The 20,474-nt window shown below is 30.2% G+C and overlaps 1 protein-coding gene and 2 long non-coding RNA genes across 6 annotated transcripts in view; 1 reads left to right on the forward strand and 2 right to left on the reverse strand.

Moving 5' to 3' along the window:
- Positions 1-20,474, reverse strand: part of MICAL-like (protein) — a 254,246-nt gene that overhangs the window by 41,328 nt on the left and 192,444 nt on the right. Inside the window, exon 2 of one of the 4 annotated variants that reach the window (XM_075298919.1) lies at positions 1,449-2,508. The exons of the other annotated variants lie outside the window; for them this stretch is intronic. The gene's annotated coding sequence lies outside the window, so the exon portion shown is untranslated. The remainder of the gene's footprint in view (positions 1-1,448; positions 2,509-20,474) is intronic. 4 annotated transcript variants of the gene reach the window in all.
- On the forward strand, positions 15,796-16,651 carry LOC142228485 (uncharacterized). Its single transcript, XR_012720181.1, has 2 exons — positions 15,796-16,207; positions 16,267-16,651. It is a non-coding gene; the product is annotated as an uncharacterized LOC142228485 (long non-coding RNA).
- LOC142228482 (uncharacterized) lies at positions 16,229-17,662 on the reverse strand. The gene is made up of 2 exons (XR_012720178.1): positions 16,671-17,662; positions 16,229-16,615 (listed from the first exon to the last, which is right to left on the reverse strand). It is a non-coding gene; the product is annotated as an uncharacterized LOC142228482 (long non-coding RNA).

Here is a 20,474-nt window from a genome sequence, read left to right on the forward strand (position 1 = left end):
TAAATTTCAAAAATTTTCTCTCCGGTTAACATTCCCGAAATATTCTACTCAAGTTTCAATACCGAAAATTCAGAAGCATATGTTTCTAACATAGAAAAAAATTTCACGAACCTTTTTCCAATTAAAGTCTTAATTGAGTTTTAAAAAATATTCAATTAAAATTTTCATTGATTCAATTGGATGATTAATTTTTTAATTGGATCAATAAATTTTTTATTGACTTTCAATAATTTTTTTAAATGATACTGTCATTTTTGTGATTGAAGACATTTCCATTAATAAATTGATTCGAAAAATTAATTTCGTGGTTGAATCAGAAAAAATGTTTTTGTGTGAATGTAAAGATTCCGGAATAAGGAGTGTCTGTTGATGTAATATTTGAAAAATATATACACTAATAGAAAAAGTTTCGTTATATTAACAAAATGTACCGTTAAAAGCCAGCCAATGAAACAAATTCGTTAATACAACGAATTTTTCGTTAATATAACGAATTTTCTGCCAATCAACGTAACATTTCGTACTATTAATGAATATTTTCATTGTATTAGTGAAAATGTTTCGTTATATCAATGAAAATTTTTCGTTGGCTGACTTTTAACCAAATTTTCTTTGTGTGTAAAGTTATAATTTTATAGAGTACATTTGGGCTTAATGGAGAAAAATTTTAATTAGTGGTACCGTTGTGCCACTTTAAGCCTAGTACAAAGTTCACGATTTCGAACGAAAAACTGATATACTCCATATAAAATATGTTTGCGCGGAATAACTGTGAATTTTTAGTTGTGAGTTTTTGCGAACAATTAGTGATTCAACTTTGAAATTTTTGCACGGAAAAATAGGCAAGTAATACAAATAAAATAACAACCCTGTGTTTGGGATCCAATTCAGTGTGCCAAATGCTGATATTCTTTTTTCGCAGAAACGAATATAGTACTAAACATTAGGGGCAATTTTGATAATTCTACATATTTATATATTTTGAGAATGTTTATGAATGTTTATTGCGAAAATAAATAATTATGGTAATTCTGAAAAGCAGATGACAATCCCAAGATAATGTTAAAAATTATGTAGCCTAAGTTTCAGTTAAAACAAAAAATGTGAGGCATAAGTGAGGGGCCAAAATAAATATGTTTATGTTTTATTTATAAAATTCAATGTATTTGTGTTTATCTATGTGTATGCGAATGTGTGTGCGTGTTTGGATAATTTTAAAGCATAATTTATGGTAAGCACATTCTATTGAAAAAGCCAATTGTAAGAAAAATAGAATGAATGGAGGAGTGGACGGACACATTAAGTACATCTAAAGAAACTAAAAGAAAATAAAATATCTTTCTGGGGTTAGTAACCGATGTGTTAGTTCATTTCGAGTTGACCCTATAAGATCAGATTAAATATCTATAAGTTAAAAACAAATGCTGTTTGAACAACACAAGGCTTACCTGTTTTTTATAATTTTTTTTCTTTTAAAATTGAAATCCGTTAATATTGGAATTACACATAGAGATTGAGTTGTAGATAATGTTGTCAGCGATGATTATAATAAGGACGATGATGATGCAAATGATGTGTAGTTGTTCTTTGCGAACAGAGCGAGAAATATGATGTTGTAATCGCTATATCGATTGAGGTTTTAATAGACGATCGACAGACAATGTAGACAAGAGATTCTTCTTAACGCATACAAACAAATATTTTTCTTTTATATATATAAATATAGAAATATATGATTCTATATGAGATTTATATAAAACATAACACAATAAAAAGTGTATATTATTATTTTTGTTGTTCCTTAAATGTATATAAAAAATAACGTTTGTCTTTTTTTGTTTTCTTCCTCTTCTTCTTCGGCTCCTCTTTATGACAGCATCAAATATCTGCCCAACAAATTATTTTTGTATATTTAGTTATATGTATATTGAAGAAAAAAAAAATATCCTTAAAATGTTAAAGTGATGTATGAGATACTTTTGTTTTTGTGTAATGCTTCTTGTTTTAATGGTTATGTTGTTGCCGATTTACTGTGGTTTTGTTGTATCCAGAGAACAATCGAAAATAATCAAAAATCGATTACATGCAGATTTATCGTTTAATAAAGTTTTCCCAATGTTGCTCTTGGTGAATGTTGCTAGTTGGTTGTAGTGATATTGGTGATAAAATAACGATGATTATTGTTCGTATTGTTGACTTTTTGTTCTTGTCGTTTAATCAGTAGTAGTATCGATTATCGATAAACGATTATAGTTTGTTCTTGCTAGCTGATCTTTGTTTCGTTCTGGCTTCCATTTTCTTTGTTCTTCAAATTTTTTTTATTATATATATATATAACACAAAACAATATACGACGACGACGACAAAACTGACGATAATATTTAATTTTTGACTGTTTAATACATATGATTAGCATATAAATGTTGTTATCGATAGCAATTTCGATTACAGCTTTTAACAAAATATTTCTGGTTTGTATTGTCCCATTATGTCCAGACTTTTATCATCCTAGTTGGCAGGAGAAAAAAAGAAAAATAAAAGAAAAAACAAATCTTATATAGATATAGGCATAGATATTTATTTATATAACAGAGTTATCTTTGAAATCAATCAATCAACTGGTGGGTGGTTTATTATCGATTGTTAGTTAGGAAAATCGAACAAAAACGTTTAGTGGAAAATCGATTGTTAGTTAACGCTGTATTAAAGGAAAAGGGATTAGTAGCATATCTAGCAGCTATTGCTATAACAGGGTTAGTTGTATGATATTTCAATTGTTTATAATATTTACAAAATACCAAAAAAAATGGGTTATAAAAATGGTATAAATAACTAAATCAATCAATTATTTGTTTAAAATCTGTTATAAAAATTCTATAAATAACTGAATCAATCAATTATTTGTTTAAAAGTTCTATTTATTTTATAAATGCATATTGGTTCGATATTGTGAAAATGTTGACAAAATGGAATTTTGCGGGATGCTAAAAGTTTGGGAAAATACATTTGAAGCAAAAACTTGGCATAATTTATAATAGAATTTTATTTTTTAGTCAAAACGCTAAAAATTAGTTAAAAGACGAGATGACCCAATAAATCTTTATATTTAAAATATTATATATTTTTTGGAATTATTTTAATATATTATTTAATAGTTGTCCCTTGAAAATTAGCCATCAAATGTTGGTATACAATAGCCGTCAAAAGTGGTTGCTACCGACGAAAACATTAAAAAACTAAAAAATTTATATTTCCTATGAGTTTTCTCTCTTAGAAGTTAACATATTGGGGCCAGATTGAGTTAGCTATCCCAGCCAGATCTATACTAAAGATTATGGAAAACTTCATTCGCCCGAACGGAGACATGTATAGTCAGGCGTGTATAGATTTGTATCTGACATTTTTCAAAGACTTAATTGATCAAGTTCCATGATATTCTTTGTCCATAAACCTCGAATAATAATTAATTATAAATAAGATTCTAATTAAAAAATTCAACAAATAGCAATAAGATATAATTTGAAAGTGTATATAATTCACGAAGATGAGAAAGCTCTGATCAAACTAAGAAACAATCGATATTTGACAATGGATGAAAAAAAGCTGAATCATTTCACACCGAAGTTTAGACAGCGTAATAAGATTTTCATGAGCTACCTTAAAAAAGGATGGAATAAGGAAATTTCTATTGCACAAAAAGGTATCCAATCCAATCGTTGTACTACCAAAATGGTGTCAACGAGAACAAAAAATTATTTTTGGATGGCCTATACGTAACATGTTTGACGCAACTATGTAATTTTCCCGGAAATTATGTATCTTATATCGGCAATCATATTATGGTACGGCAAACATGTTCCATGTTCCCCATCCAAAAATAAAACTATGCCCTTAGGTTAGGTTAGGTTATGTGGCAGCCCGATGTATCAGGCTCACTTAGACTATTCAGTCCATTGTGATACCACAGTGGTGAACTTCTCTCTTATCACTGAGTGCTGCCCGATTCCTTGTTAAGCTCAATGACAAGGGACCTCCTTTTTATAGCCGAGTCCGAATGGCGTTCCACATTGCAGTGAAACCACTTAGAGAAGCTTTGAAACCCTCAGAAATGTCACCAGCATTACTGAGGTGGGATAATCCACCGCTGAAAAACTTTTTGGTGTTCGGTCGTAGCAGGAATCGAACCCACGACCTTGTGTATGCAAGGCGGGCATGCTAACCATTGCACCACGGTGGCTCCCTTATGCCCTTGAAACATGTTTGAGGTGATCATAATCCTTCTTTGCCTGTGGACGAAAAAACAAAATGAAACGGACACGTTCACGAAAAATCAATACGTTTGGTTCATGGGCTTTCATGATTTCATATACGGCTTTCGTTTTTCTTTGGCCATTAAAAGTCTTAAAATATACGTTAGACGTTCTTATGGCAACTCCGTCGGTGGTGCAATGTGCTAAGGCGAGTGTTAACGCGTATGGAGCAGACAATTCAGGTTAGAGTCACGGTAGAGGATTTTTTCTTTTTAAATTCGTAACAATTACGTTTTCAGATCATGAACGCTGGCTGTCGTTTTGAGAACGGATGGTGTCTTCTCCAGGTTTCCGTTTGAAGCCACATGCGTTTTGATTCACATTCATGAACGGATCGTTTTGATAAGTGCACGCCGTTCGTGATTTTTTCTATATACCCAGAGAAGGAATATGATCACCCCGAACATGTTTTAAGAGCAAAATGTTATTTTTGTCAGTTGACAAAAAACTCAAGCGCTGACGATGATAAAGGCCTATCGCTCCCCGAACGTATTTATCGACCGTGGGGTCAAAATAAATGCCGAATAGTATCGGGCAATGTCCAAAAGACGGTATTCCAGTCTGGGCAGACAAACGTTTCAGCCGCAGACTCGCATCAATCAAGAATGACTTAAAAAGGAGATTCTTCTCTTTATTCCTAGTGCACAATGGCCACCAAAATCTCTAGGGCTCAATCCGAGGGAATTTTATGCCTGGGACATGTTCGCGGTCCAAAAATAACATTTTGTTCGTGAAAAATGTTTGGGGTGATCATACATCCCAACAGCACTTAGCTCGCATCAATCAAGAATGACTTAAAAAGGAGATTCTTCTCTTTATTTCTAGTGCACAATGGCCACCAAAATCTCTAGGTCTCAATCCGAGGGACTTTTATGCCTGGGACATGTTCGCGGTCCAAAAATAACATTTTGTTCGTGAAAAATGTTTGGTTTAATCATATTCCTTCTCTGCGTGTAAATTCTGGTTATTTAAACCATAAAAATTTTTGCGGAAACTTTCAGCTCATTATTTGGTTATAGATTGAAGTATTACTTTCTTTATATGTTTCGGGGCCAAAAAAATAATAAATTAACAGGTTTTAGTTGCTAACAAGAATAAATTCATATTATTCTCTTTTCGTTTAATTTTAATACGAACCAATTTAAGTAATACATGTTTACGAATCATAAAAATGTTAATACTTCATTTATAATCTAACTTGAATTACTTTTTAAGTACGATTTTGGTTATTTTAAGTCAAACTGCGGAAATGCTTTCTTGGAAAGATAACCTTGAGCGTGAGCATTACGGAGGATGAACAAACAAATTAAGAAAATAACACAATCTTTTGAAACTTGTCAATTAAGCAACGGAACGAAATCTTTCACATGCAAAAAACAAACGAAATTAGTTAAATTAGTCGCACTCTACCTAAAAATTCCCTATGAAATGTTAATTAAAATTGACAGTGTACAACATACAGATGTCCGTATATTGAGATGATCCAATGCGACATTACAATGTGATGCTAAATATTGGGACATTGACGTTATTTTGTAATTAGAACTGTCTTCTAAGCATCTTGTTGTGATTGGAAAGGTGTAGAATAGAAAGAAACTACATGTTAACCTCTATTAAAAAAATGGATATAATTTTAAAGGGGGAAAATAACAAAAAATTCAGGAGTTGAATTCTTAAAAAAAATATTATATTGTACAATTTTTTAAAATTTGTTTAAAATTCTCGTAAATAATTATTACATTAATTCAAAAATATGCAGAAAAACAACAATACAAAAATGGTAATAAAAAATCGTTATAACTGTATCGTATAATATTGCTTATATTTCATTATATTTATAAAGTTCCAAAAATGCAGGGAATCCGTTGCCTAAGACACAGTGTATTTATCTCGTCCTTGTGGATGTTAATACCCTGTTCCCCAGAGTGGGTCGCAGGGTATAAAAAACAGATTTTTGGAAGAGTTTATTTTTAACAGAAAAAGTTAAAAATTAACTCATCCAAAAAATAAAAAATTAATTGTATCAATTAATTTCGTGGTTAAAGAAATCGGCTCATATTTAGATATAGCTCTCTTATATATCTTTCGCCAGTTATACACTTATATTGTCCCAGATTTGCTTCAGATTTTGCAGAAGGAGTACAATTAATAGCGTCGTTAAGTGCGCCATTGAAATCCATTTTATTGAAATCGGTTCAGATTTAGATATAGCTCTCATATATGTCCTTCGCCTGATTTACACTCATATTAGCACATAGGCCAAAGTTTTACTCCGATTTACATGCAATTTTGCACAGGGAGTAGAATTAAAATTCTAACTATGCATGTCAAATTTACAGAATCGTGCAGGGGTCGACTATCGACATTCCTTACTGGTTCTAATTTGAATTTTTATCAAATTTTCACTATTGCAAAACTTCAATATTTTATCCTATACGGGCTTTTGTAAAAATCGATTTTTAAACTTTTCAAAATTTATAACTCTTTCAAAATTGAGAAAAAAATTATTTAAGTCCAATACACACATTTTATTGTACTATCATAATAAGTATTTAAGTACCTCAATTTTTAAACAATATCTACATTTATCTTCAAATTGTTTTAGTGTAGCTAATAAATTTAGTCCATATTTGTACAAATATGATCCATTATATATGGCATACAATAATATACTATTTCCCTTCATTCTTATGATAAATTGTTGTGTAATAAATATAAGCCTACCCGAGATTTTTGCAATGGTCGAGAGAGGTGTGCCATACTCTGTCATCATCATCGTTTATAATACAGATATACAAACAATTTACAATTTTAATTATTTTGTTTTGTTTTTGTATTATGTTTCTGTATTGGAAACACGTTCAAAAGTCCACTATAAAGTCTATGCGAACAAAAACAATCGGTTCCAATTGAGTCTTTTGTTTTTCATTACTATGACTATTATTTTTTTTTTATAAAATAGGCTTTAGTTGTTGTTAAAAGTATAAAATGAACTTGGAAAATGAATGTTATACAAATAAAGAGGTTAAATCTATAGATTATATAGCAAAAATAATCAAAAAAATTTGAAAGTTCTTCCAAAGGCACAACTTTAAAAATTTCAAATAGGTTAAAAACAGAGTAATAATTCATAAAATGGTACAAATCATTTAAATTTGGTCGACAAAAATGCTAAATCCAATCCAATCCAAAAAAGTGTGCATTTTTGAAAATATTTTAGGTCATACGTTTCAGACAAGCGTTAGAATCCATTAAAAATTATAAAAAATTATAAAAATTATTTATTTGACAGGATATCACAGAATTTTTTAATTTACATCCAAAACATTGAATTCGGATTACACCTAAAGAAGTGATGCAAATTCAGTGCAACGGCTGCTGAAATGGAGAACTTCCGTCCTATGACATCCCATGTTAAATTCATCGCTTCTGCGTCAAAAATTCTCTAAATATTATATAAAAATACCCAAATTTCTTTTTATAAAAATTTAATAACATTCAATTTTTTAAATGAAATTAGTTTGTGTTAGGTATTTTAGATTGATTTAGACTATTCAGTCCATTATGATACAATAGGCTGGTACCACAATTTCGAATCCCGGCCACACTACTTCAATTTTCCTAACAGTATATTTACGGAATAGCCTTCATCACGTTAAATGTCTTCAATAGATATCGGGGTTTGGAGATATCGTTGGAGTTTGCTTAGCAGAACACAAGGACCTAAATCAGTCGAATACGATATTTATGGAACGACATTGGTTGAATTTTTGGCAAAAAATGTCTGAGGATAAATACATAATGCGACGTTTCATTATAGTTGTATAAAGAACCCAAGAGCTAGTGGTCTAGAATCCCGGACTCGTTTCACTAATACTTTGATGTAACATTTGTCCCTAACAGCCAAACATCAGTGTAGAAAAAAAGTACAATTTTTTGCATTGGTTTCAAACAATTTCGTTATCTTTACGAATTTATTTCTTTGCTTCAAATTTTGACAAAATGTCCTATAAGTCCTATATGTCCTATATAAAGGGTGATTCTTTTGAGGTTAGGATTTTCATGCATTAGTATTTGACAGATCACGTGGGATTTCAGACATGGTGTCAAAGAGAAAGATGCTCAGTATGCTTTGACATTTCATCATGAATAGACTTACTAACGAGCCACAACGTCGAATTTTCAGTGAATGGGCCCTAGAAAAGTTGGCAGAAAATCCGCTTTTTTATCGACAAATTTTGTTCAGCGATGAGGCTCATTTCTGGTTGAATGGCTACGTAAATAAGCAAAATTGCCGCATTTGGAGTGAAGAGCAACCAGAAGCCGTTCAAGAACTGCCCATGCATCCCGAAAAATGCACTGTTTGGTGTGGTTTGTACGCTGGTGGAATCATTGGACCGTATTTTTTCAAAGATGCTGTTGGACGCAACGTTACGGTGAATGGCGATCGCTATCGTTCGATGCTAACAAACTTTTTGTTGCCAAAAATGGAAGAACTGAACTTGGTTGACATGTGGTTTCAACAAGATGGCGCTACACGCCACACAGCTCGCGATTCTATGGCCATTTTGAGGGAAAACTTCGGAGAACAATTCATCTCAAGAAATGGACCGGTAAGTTGGCCACCAAGATCATGCGATTTGACGCCTTTAGACTATTTTTTGTGGGGCTACGTCAAGTCTAAAGTCTACAGAAATAAGCCAGCAACTATTCCAGCTTTGGAAGACAACATTTCCGAAGAAATTCGGGCTATTCCGGCCGAAATGCTCGAAAAAGTTGCCCAAAATTGGACTTTCCGAATGGACCACCTAAGACGCAGCCGCGGTCAACATTTAAATGAAATTATCTTCAAAAAGTAAATGTCATGGACCAATCTAACGTTTCAAATAAAGAACCGATGAGATTTTGCAAATTTTAAAAAAAAAAAAAAGTTATCAAGTTCTTAACAAATCACCCTTTATAATAATTTTTACAAAATTTCGTATATATAAAAATTTGTTTGCAAAATCCCTATAGACAAAAAAAATTGACAAAATGTCCAATAAGAAATATTGAAATATTCCTATAGATAAGAAATTTTGAACAACTTTCATATACACTGAAAAAAAATATTTACGTGATATTAAAGATTACGCAACCTAAATTTTAGGACGCGAAATTTACAAAATATTAAGGACAAATTTCTTTAAAATAATGAAATTTTAATTAAAATAACGTTTATAATCTTTGCTTCAAAATTGTTTTCATTAAATTTAGTACAAAAATTTTGTAAATTTGCATCCCTCCGTTAAAGTCTCATGTCTTTTGATTGAGGCTAATTTTCTTTAAAGTAAAGAAACACATTTTTGATTTAAAGAAATTTTCCTTAAATTAACTGAAATATAGGCTAAGACTTATTTTGATGATTTAGCGTCTTTAGGTTAGGTGGCAGCCCGATGTATCAGGCTCACTTAGACTATTCAGTCCATTGCGATACCACATAGCGTCTTTGATTTAAAGTTTTTTGGAATTAAGAAAACATTTTTTACTTTGAAGCATCCATTATAATTTGGATTTGGAAACCGCGAAAAAAGAATGAAAATTTGATAAATGAGATCTGTATCCTAATTTTAATTTTATTGGTCATAGATTTAAAGCCAGATAATAAAAATTCTTTACGTCGCTATAAAAATTCTTTATTTTAAAGAAGCCGCATCTTTGGCTCGGAATCAATACCAAAATCTTTAAGGGAAGGTCAAAATCTTTAAGGGAAGGTCAAAATCTTTGGATCCAAGTAAACTTTTTTTGAGTGAAGCGTTTTTATCTTAAATTTAAAATTTCAATATGTCAGTTGAGTTAAAGACGATTTCTTTAAATTAAAAATGTTTTTCTTTATTTTAAGGAAAATTTGCCTTACTTAAAAAATCTACAACTTCAGCAGAGACGCAAAATTTCAAGATTTGTGTCCTAAATTTAATGAAAATAATTTTTGAAGCAAGGATTATAAACTTTCTTTTAATCAAAATGTCATTGTTTTAAAGAATTTTGTCCTTAGCATTGTGTAAATTTTGAGTCCTAAAATTTAAGTTGCATAATCTTCCATATTAGGTCAATTTTGACCAAATTTCCTATAAAATGAATTTTTGATAATATTTCCTATAGAAATTAAATTTTTATATTTCTTATATATATTGACAAAAATGAAATGAAATTTTGACAAAAAATTCTATAGAAATGACATTTTGAAAAGATTTCGTATAGAAATGAATTTTTTAAAAAATTTCCTACGAAAGTTTGATAAAATTTCCTTTAGAAAATAATTAATCACTTATTGGATAAAAGAAAGATCGAATAAAATCAAAATTTCTAATTTCCTTTAGATACGAAATTTTGACAAAAATTTCCTATACACACAAAAATTGTTTTTTCTGATTCAATCACGAAATTAATTGATCCAATTAATTTTTAATTGAAATGTCTTCAATCACAGAAATGATAGTATCAATTAAAAAATTAATTGAAGGTCAATTAAAAAGTGAATTGATCCAATTAAAAAATTAATTGATACTATTATTTTTGTGATTGCTTTTTGTTTCAATTAAAAAATTTGTTGAATCAATTAAATTTTTAATTGAATATTTTTTAAAACTCAATTAAAATTAAATTTTCGTGAATTCTTTTTGTATGAAGATAGTGATTTTTTAAAATATCTTATAGATAAGAAATCTCGACAAATTTTCCTAAAGATAATGATATATAATAACGAAAACGAAAATTTTGTTAGTTTACAAATTCGTTGCATTGCCTCAATTTTAATGATACATTTCGTTCATATAACGAAGTTTCTTCTACTAGGGGAGGGGACATCCTTTTATAGCCGTATCCTAACAGCGTGTCACCTTACATGTGAAATCACTGAGAGAATTTTTGAAAATAAACGACCTCCAACAAACAAATTTTGGTGTTCTACACAAATTGCCCATACAAGAACATGTTACCATTGTTACTCCCAGTTACAACACAACACTTTTCATCATTATTAGCAGTTAGCATTGAGCATAGGTAGAGATAACATTCTAAAGATAAATCGACTTATCTTTCCTTTACAATCAACAGCTTTAATCTAAAATACCAAAAGGCTGTTGACTCTCGCCATTACCATATCAATACAGTATTGCTAAATATAAAAATAAACCATTTGTGGACCCCTGGACGTCGTCATTACAATGGCAAACCTTCATGACTCTAGAGATTTGTCGCTAGTTTTTGTTGTTTTAGTTGTTTAATTTTAAACATTTTTTAAATAAAAAACTGCATTCTATATAAAAAACACACACATCACATGAAGTCATACTGCTGCGAAAATCAATAAAAAAAATTGTATGCGAAACTAACAAAACAAGAATGTGACTCACTCCATACGATACCCCTCCCTTGGCTTAGTAAAATCAAATAAAAATAAAATCTCCAAAAAAATGTGCAAGCCAGAGGCTCTTGGAAACTTTGGTTGTCTGCATAAAAAAATGTTTGCTTATCAAAAATGAAAAAAGAAAACGTGATGCATTTCCATTTAAAGTGGCAATAAAATCCCGTTTTGCTCTGCCATATCTTTTCTATTCATTACCAGACTCAATATCATAAACATGTAAATTTTTCTTTTACAGAAAACCAGAAACACTTGAGATATACTAGAGGTTCAAAACAATTTTTTCCAGATGGAAGAAGAGCAATAACAATGCACTCCGTTCATTGAAAAGACCATCCAGCAGATGGACGTATTATGAAATTTTACTTGGCTCTATACTAAGGTTAAAGGTGATGGTCAAAAATTTATTATCACAAAACAACGATTTACATGGGAAACTAAGCAAATAGCTTGAGGCAAAGAGATGAAGAATAAAGATATACAAGCTTAAGAAGCAATTTTTTTCACCAAGAATATCTTAGGATGTTTGTAGTTTTGTTTGTCTGTGAAAGGTCAAACAGTGGGTTTACAAATTAAAATGGTATTTTCGAAAAAGTTATTGAGAAAATTTAACAAAAATTCCCTAGAAATGAATTATCCGACAAAAAATTCCTAATTTTTTTTTTACAAAAATTTTTATAGTTAAGGATTTTCTACAAGAAATCATATGAGAAAATTTTCTATAGAAATTTTGAGAAAATTTCCTATAGAAATGAAATTTTGAGAAAGTTTCCAATATATTAAAAATGTTGACAAAATTTTCTATAAATAAGAAATTTTGACAAAATTTCCGATAAATAAGAAATTTTAACAAAACTTTGACAATAAAAGATAAGAAATTTTGACATAATTCCCTACAGATAAAAAATGTTGACAAGATTTCATACAAATAAGAAATTTTGACAAAATTTTCTCTAAATAAGAAATTTTGACAAAATATCCTATAAATAAGACATTTTAACAAAACTTCGTATAGACAAGAAAGTTTGATAGCATTTCCTAAAGATAAGAAATTTTGACACAATTTCCTATAGATAAAAAATTTTGACATTTCCTATAGAAATGAAATTTTGACAAAAAATTCCAGAGAAACGAAATATTGACAAAGTTTTCTATAGAAATAAAATTTTGACAAAATTTCCTATAGAAATGACAAAAATATAAAATATCCGACAAAAAATTCCTAAAATTTTCTAAGAGAAAAATTTCTATAGCAATTTTGAGAAAATTTCCTATAGAAATGAAATTTTGACAAAGTTTCCAATATATTAAAAATGTTGACAAAATTTTCTATAAATAAGAAATTTTGACAAAATTTCCTATAAATAAGAAATTTTAACAAAACTTTGACAATATTTCCTGAAGATAAGAAATTTTGACATAATTTCCAATACATAAAAAATGTTGACAAAATTTCCTACAAATAAGAAATTTGAATGTTTTCTAATTAAGAAATATTGACAAAATTTTTTCTAATTAAGAAATTTTGACAAAATTTTTTCTAATTAAGAAATTTTTACAAAATTTTCTCTAAATAATAAATTTTGACAAAATTTCGTATAAATAAGACATTTTAACAAAACTTCTTATAGATAAGAAAGTTTGATAGAATTTCCTAAAGATAAGAAATTTTGACACAATTTCCTATAGATAAAAAATTTTGACAACATTTCCTATAGAAATGAAATTTTGACAAAAAATTCTAGAGAAACGAAATATTGACAAAGTTTTCTATAGAAATGAAATTTTGACAAATTTTCCAATAGACAAAAAATGTTGACAAATTTTCCATAAATAAAAAGTTTTGACAGAATTTCCTATAGAAATGAAATTTTGACAAAATTTCCTATAGAAATGAAATTTTGACAAAATTTCCAATAGAAATGAAATTTTGACAAAATGTCTTATAGAAATGAAATTTTGACCAAATTTCTTATAGAAATGAAATTTTGACAAAATTTCTTATAGAAATGAAATTTTGACAAAATTTCCTATAGATAAGAAATTTTGACAGAATTTCCTATAGGAAATTCTTTTCTATATATAGAAAAGAAATTTTGAGAGAATTTCCTATAGATATGAAATTTTGACAAAAATGAAATTTTGACAAAATTTCCTATAGAAATGAAATTTTGAAAAAAATTCCTATAGAAATGAAATTTTGACAAAATTTCCTATAGATATGAAATTTTGAAAAAATTTCCTATAGAAACGAAATTTTGACAAAATTTCCAATAGAAATGAAATTTTGACAAAATTTCCAATAGAAATGAAATTTTGACAAAATTTCCAATAGAAATGAAATTTTGACAAAATTTCTTATAGAAATGAAATTTTGACAAAATTTCTTATATATAAGAAATTTTGACAGAATTTCCTTTAGAAAAGAAATTTTGAGAGAATTTCCTATAGATAATAAATTTTGATAAAATGTACTTTAGGTAAAAATTTCGACAAAATTTTTTATAGATAAGAAATTTCGACAAAATTTCCTATAGATAAGAAATTTTGACAAAATTTTCTACAAAGTAAATTAAATTTTTACAAAATTTCCTATAGAATAAATTATTTTTTTTAATTTTTATTGAATGAAATTGTACCAAATCAGTTGGGCTTCCTGTTTCTGTCTTACACCTGGTTGTGGGTACCTTTAATGGAAAGGTGATTAAAATGTTAACCTATTGGTAATTATGTTAAAATAGAAAAACATTTTGACGCGTGTCATTAAAAATGTAACCCAAGGCATTATGTTCCAGAACGGAATCAAAAACAAACTACTTCAAAGAATCATTAATCACAGAATAAAATGAAAGCTAAATAATCACTAATATTTTTCTTTTTATGTCTCAAAAATTAGTTTCTAAAACTTTTGATTAATGCCAAGGTTCGACGTATGACCTTTTTCATAAATCCCACAAAATTACACTTCCATTTATGAACAACAATTCTAGCAACTCTTAAGAAATGCATATTTCCGCAATTAGCAATGGAATGGTCTCTTCAAGATATCTTAACATACTAGAACAATGGACCCCATTGAATGCTGGGAGTGTAATGGGAAACCTTTAATCACACGTCCATAATATCGTCTTACGTTTGTAATGGGTGTAGTTTTCAACAGGCGATTTGAATAGACACCACTGGCTATTTGTGTCAAACAAGAGTCAATGGCTTCTTAATGAATAACCCAAACAAGCGTGGGTCGCTTGGTTGATTTGTCGGTCAGTTCGTTAGATGGAAATGTGGTTTCTGTTGAACATTTTAGCCCCATTCTTTTTACTGTGTCTTTCTTTGCCTTCCACCTTCTAGGTACTCTTACGAAGGTTTTAGCCTACTTTTTCGACATACGGTTTTCTGGGGTTTTGTTTTGATTAGACATTCGTGTTTCTGTTTATGTTACCAATAAAATTTAGTGAAATTTACTAGCCAAGTAATATGGCCAAGATATTGGGATGACCATTCAACTGGTAAGTGGAGACTAGGCAATCGCCAATGTTGGGATGAGCTGTGTATTTTCCGGTGTAAATTTACATTTTATTTTCTTTAGGTACTTCATAGTCTTGAGACACTTGAGTAAATATTGGAGCGAATTCTTCTTATTAATGAAGTTTGTTTTCATTTCATTATGAAGTGGTTGTTTGTATTTGTTTTAGAGAGTCTGTGGGTATGAGAATATATCTCGCACTTTTTTACGAATATTTGCTTCAAAACCGGTACGATTGATTCCAAACTAACGGTTTGTAGAATAATTATGTTTGTTGATTTAGGTTTATATTTGTTGAAGATAACTTCTTACAATGCACTGTGGGTGTAAAAGAAATATTAAAAATATTTTTTTTAATGATAACAAAAATATTCTCTTTATTGTACTCTAATAATAACAAAGCGTAATAATAATATATATTGCGCTCAGAGACTACATGAAAAGAACAAAACGTTCGGAAAATGTGTACCGAAAACGTTTTTCTTTTGTTAGAGTTTTTTTAATTTATTCGAAAATTTCAAACTTTTATCACCAAAAAAAGTTTTGTTACAAAATTTTTATTTCTGGGGGGTTACTCTGTATTGCGATACGAAAGCAAATGCGATGCGATAGTTAAATGCGTTAAGAGTACAATTCGGTACTCTGTATCACTTGCGCAAACGCTTTCGCAAAGTAAACTGAAAATATGGTAACGCTTTAGCAAAATAAAGCGAAAATATGACAACGCTGGCTGCACAATGTAAACAATAACGAAAATGATAAAAAGAAATGTCAAAAAATTGTAAATAAAAACATTTTAAACAATCTTCCGTTCGGTGCGTGTTCTTTTAAAACTTGCTAATCGTTTATAACAAAAAAAGTAATAATTATGGACTCGATAGCGTTATGGTTTGAAGAAAATTAACATGAACGAATTACAAGAAGAATTTTGCGAGATCGGTCAAATATACTCTACCTAAGTGACCACGGGTAAGAAAATGGAAACTCAAATTATGTGACAAACGTTTTCGAATATTTCATTTTTATAGATTTATACAAAATTTTCGTCTTAATAAAGATGCGTTTATGTATGTATTAAACGCTATTAAAGACGACCTCGTCGTTCCAAATAAATCCACAGCCATTCCAACTCCAATAAAAGTGGCCGCTGCTTTGAAATTGCTTGGACAAGGTGGTTATCAACACCAAATCGGCCAAGACCATCTTTTAGGACTATCAGAGCAATCTATGTCGCGCTGCTTAAAAGAAGTTTGCGAGGTGATTGAACGAATACTTTGTCCCAAGCACATACAATTTGAGGTAACTGCGGAAGAGACCATAAAGTCTACCAAAGTTTGGAACTGACGTTGCTGTGTCTGTAACTTTTTTGGTTTTTCCCTAAAACAATAAACAATTTAGATACAAATATAAAAATTTAATTGTGCTTACTTACATGTTTGTTACTTTGCGATTGCTATTTTGTTTGCGCACGATTTTTGCGATCAACGAACGAGTTTGACATACGCTTTCGCATTATAGAGTGCGGTGATGCCAGATTTGCGAAAACTAGATGCGCAAGGTAGATACGAAAACGAATTACTGAGTACCAATTACTCGATTCGCGACAATTTTTCTTACGCATCGCAATACAGAGTAACCCCCCTGCTATAAAAACCAAAAACACAGTCAGTGGTAAACTATGCAGCACCAGTGTGGACTCCTCAAACGAGCGATACGCAGTGGAATAACATACAGGCCTGTCAGAACGCTGGCCTTAGAACCGCAACAGGATGTCTCCGCAGTACACCCCTGGATCACCTTTATGCGGAGACCAAGATCATCCCAGTGCGTCGACACAAACACATGTTGTCAAAGCAGTACCTCTTGGGTTGCCATCGAAGTTGTCATCCGAATCACCATCTTGTGGATAGACAACCCCCACCCAGGAATGTAAGGGTTGATCTTCTAGAGCCCGAGATCCAGCGTTACAAAAGAGAGCCTCTAGATCAGACAGCATACCAACAGGTCTGAACAGGATTCATGAGGATACTGTAGCTGAAGCGGTGAGAAGCTACAAGGTTAATCCTGTTCTCGGAGTCCGACCGCCGCCCATAGCACCAGAGGAGAGAGACCTCCCACGGCAGACCAGGGTAGTTTTGGCCCAACTAAGATCAGGCAAGTGCAGCCGCCTCAATTCCTATTTATCAGTGATTGATAGCAGCGTAGCTGACGTGTGTCCCATCTGTAATCAAGGGCCACATGACACTCGTCACCTTTTTGCTTGCCCAACTAAGCCTACCCGTCTCACCGTAATCAAGGGCCACACGACACTCGTCACCTTTTTGCTTGCCCAACTAAGCCTACCCGTCTCACTACCAGATCGCTCTGGCACACCCCATCCTTGTCGCAGAGTTCCTTGATCTGGCTACCAGCTGAACTACACAAGCATAGAACAAAATGGATGAAAGTACATTAAAAACTTTTAAAACAACAACAACACAGTCTATTTCGTTTATATTAAGCACAGTTACTTTCTAACTTTAAGTCTTTCATAAGACACATTTAAAGGTTTCATAGTAAAAGTTTTATATAGTAGTATGTAATGTCGAACATCTTTTCGGAATCTTCTGAACATTTTCGGAATATGTTTAAAAATATATTTAAAAAATTGGTGTTCGGTGGAATCGGGGATTGAACCCACGACCATTTGTATGCAAGGCTGACATGCTAACCATTGCTCCACGGCGGCCAAATAAATATATGTTTCTGTCAAATAAAGTTTCTTTCCATCGGCTCGTGGGCGCCGAAAACTATACTTTACAAATATAACTGCTTGACTGTTTGCGTTGTTTGTGTGTTGTTGGCTATAGCGATAATTGTCTGTCGATGAGAATAACAGCTTCGTAGCCCTGTGGACAGTGTGTTGGCTTAGAAACTATATGGTCCGCGGTTCGATTTTCCGCCCAGACGAAAGGTAAAATTAAAAAAAAAAAAAATATATATATATATATATATATATATATATATATATATATATATATATATATATATATATATATATATATATATATATATATATATATATATATATATATATATATATATATATATATATATATATATATATATATATATATATATATATATATATATATATATATATATATATATATATATATATATATATATATATATATATATATATATATATATATATATATATATATATATATATATATATATATATATATATATATATATATATATATATATATATATATATATATATATATATATATATATATAAAATTGAATAATTCCTTCTACATTGTTTGTATTACAGAGTTTTTGTTTGGAGTTAGTCTTTGTGAAATTGTTTTTATATCATGTAAAAGAATCAACGTTTATCACAACAAGTATATACTTTCCTTCCAAACAGACTTCCTTACAACGAAAAACAAATGGGAAATGATATTCGTTTGTCTAAAATGTCGTTTGGTAGGAAAGAATTATTTTTTTGCGTGAATGATACGATACAATTCTCTTCGTTTACCCTGGGTTCAATATTCAGTAATCTATCTCTTATCAGCTTACAAAAGATAAATTAAAAATCAATTTGTTTTACTATAATAATGGGAAAATCACAATGAAATACCTTGAATAAGTGTTCTAGTACACATACAACAATTCAATTCTACAAAAACAATTTCAACCTATATTCCGTAATAACAATTAAATAAAATCGGTAGCAAAAAACTGTAACAGCAACCAATCGCTTTTGTTTTTGCTCTTCTACTAAATTGCAAAATCATTAAATCTCACAAAAACGAAAACAAAGTCAATCATCATTATCGTCATCAACTGGAAATGACTGTCAACAAAGTTAAACTCAATTCATTGAATCGTATCAAAAACGATTCGGTGAAGCATGAAAGGAAACCTCAATAAAACGAGGTAATGGAAAAACTAAACTCGAATTTAAAAGGCTGTTCTAGTTTTATTATACATCGAACATAGAAGCCACACCATGGACCAGAAAAATTATAAATTGTATTATTGGAGTAATTGTAAATTATTTTATGAATAAAACAATGATTATAACAAAAAGCCCATATTTCATGCTTGATGCTTCAGTTATTTATATGAAAAAAATATAATAAAAATCAGAATTGATTTGAATTTTAATATTTTTTGCATGCATATGGAACACATTTGGAAAAGAGGTTTATATCGTGTTTGGATGAAATAGTTCTTTTATTCCAACATGATTTTATGCTCGAGATCCAAACTATTAAAACTGTAGCTCAATGTGTTTTAATTCGATTTCCGCATCATGCAAAACGGAAAATGCTCAATTTCCTATAGAATAGACTTAGATCAAATGAAAAAGAAAAAAAAACAAGAAAATGAGTTTATTGGAGAACTTAATAAATTAATTGCAATTAAAGACGTTAGAGTGTACCGAGAACCCATGATCATTGATGTACCGAGATCAATCAAAAAACATTGAACCCACCGGGAATGAACGGTATTATAAACGCAGATGCCATGCCGATTTCACAAAAATAAGTAAATATTTTTCGAAAATTCAATAAATTTTATTAGACGTAATATTTTTGTTTTTCACTTGCAAAAGAAAATTTCTTAGTTTGAAGGAAAAAAATTGGAGTTAAAAATTGCAAAAACATCTGTAGTAAAATATTGGTAAAAAGTACAAATTTAAAGAAATTCTGATCTATTTTCTGAAATATTTTGTGGGAAACACGAATTTAGTAAATTTGTGTATGTGTTTTCCCCCTTTTTAGTTCAATGAAGTCGAGGCAAATTTATCTAAACATGATATGTAATTCCATGAACTCCAACTTCAACAATTTTTTATAATTTTTCTGAACTAAAATAGTTCACTTTTTTCGAGTGAAAAGATAAACACACCGAGAGTGAACCGATAGATGATACGGGTACTTGGTTGGGAGGTTCTTAGACATCAATCTTATAGTCCCGTCGATACACCAAGTGCTTACCACATGTTCTTGTCTGTCTATGACGAAAAAAAATTGTTGAGGAAAAAATCACTTCATGAAGGGCTTGACCGTACGCGTGGAAAGCACGGTTGCCCCTCATGCCAAAAAATTTATCAAATTTTTTTTCTATTGAAATTATTATCAAAATTTTATTTTCATAGAAAATTTAATTTTTATAGAAAATTATATCAAAATTTTATTTTCATAGAAAATTTATCAAAATTTTATTTCTACAA

This window comes from Haematobia irritans, chromosome 3, assembly GCF_050003625.1.
Source record: "Haematobia irritans isolate KBUSLIRL chromosome 3, ASM5000362v1, whole genome shotgun sequence".
Classification (NCBI taxonomy): domain Eukaryota; kingdom Metazoa; phylum Arthropoda; class Insecta; order Diptera; family Muscidae; genus Haematobia; species Haematobia irritans.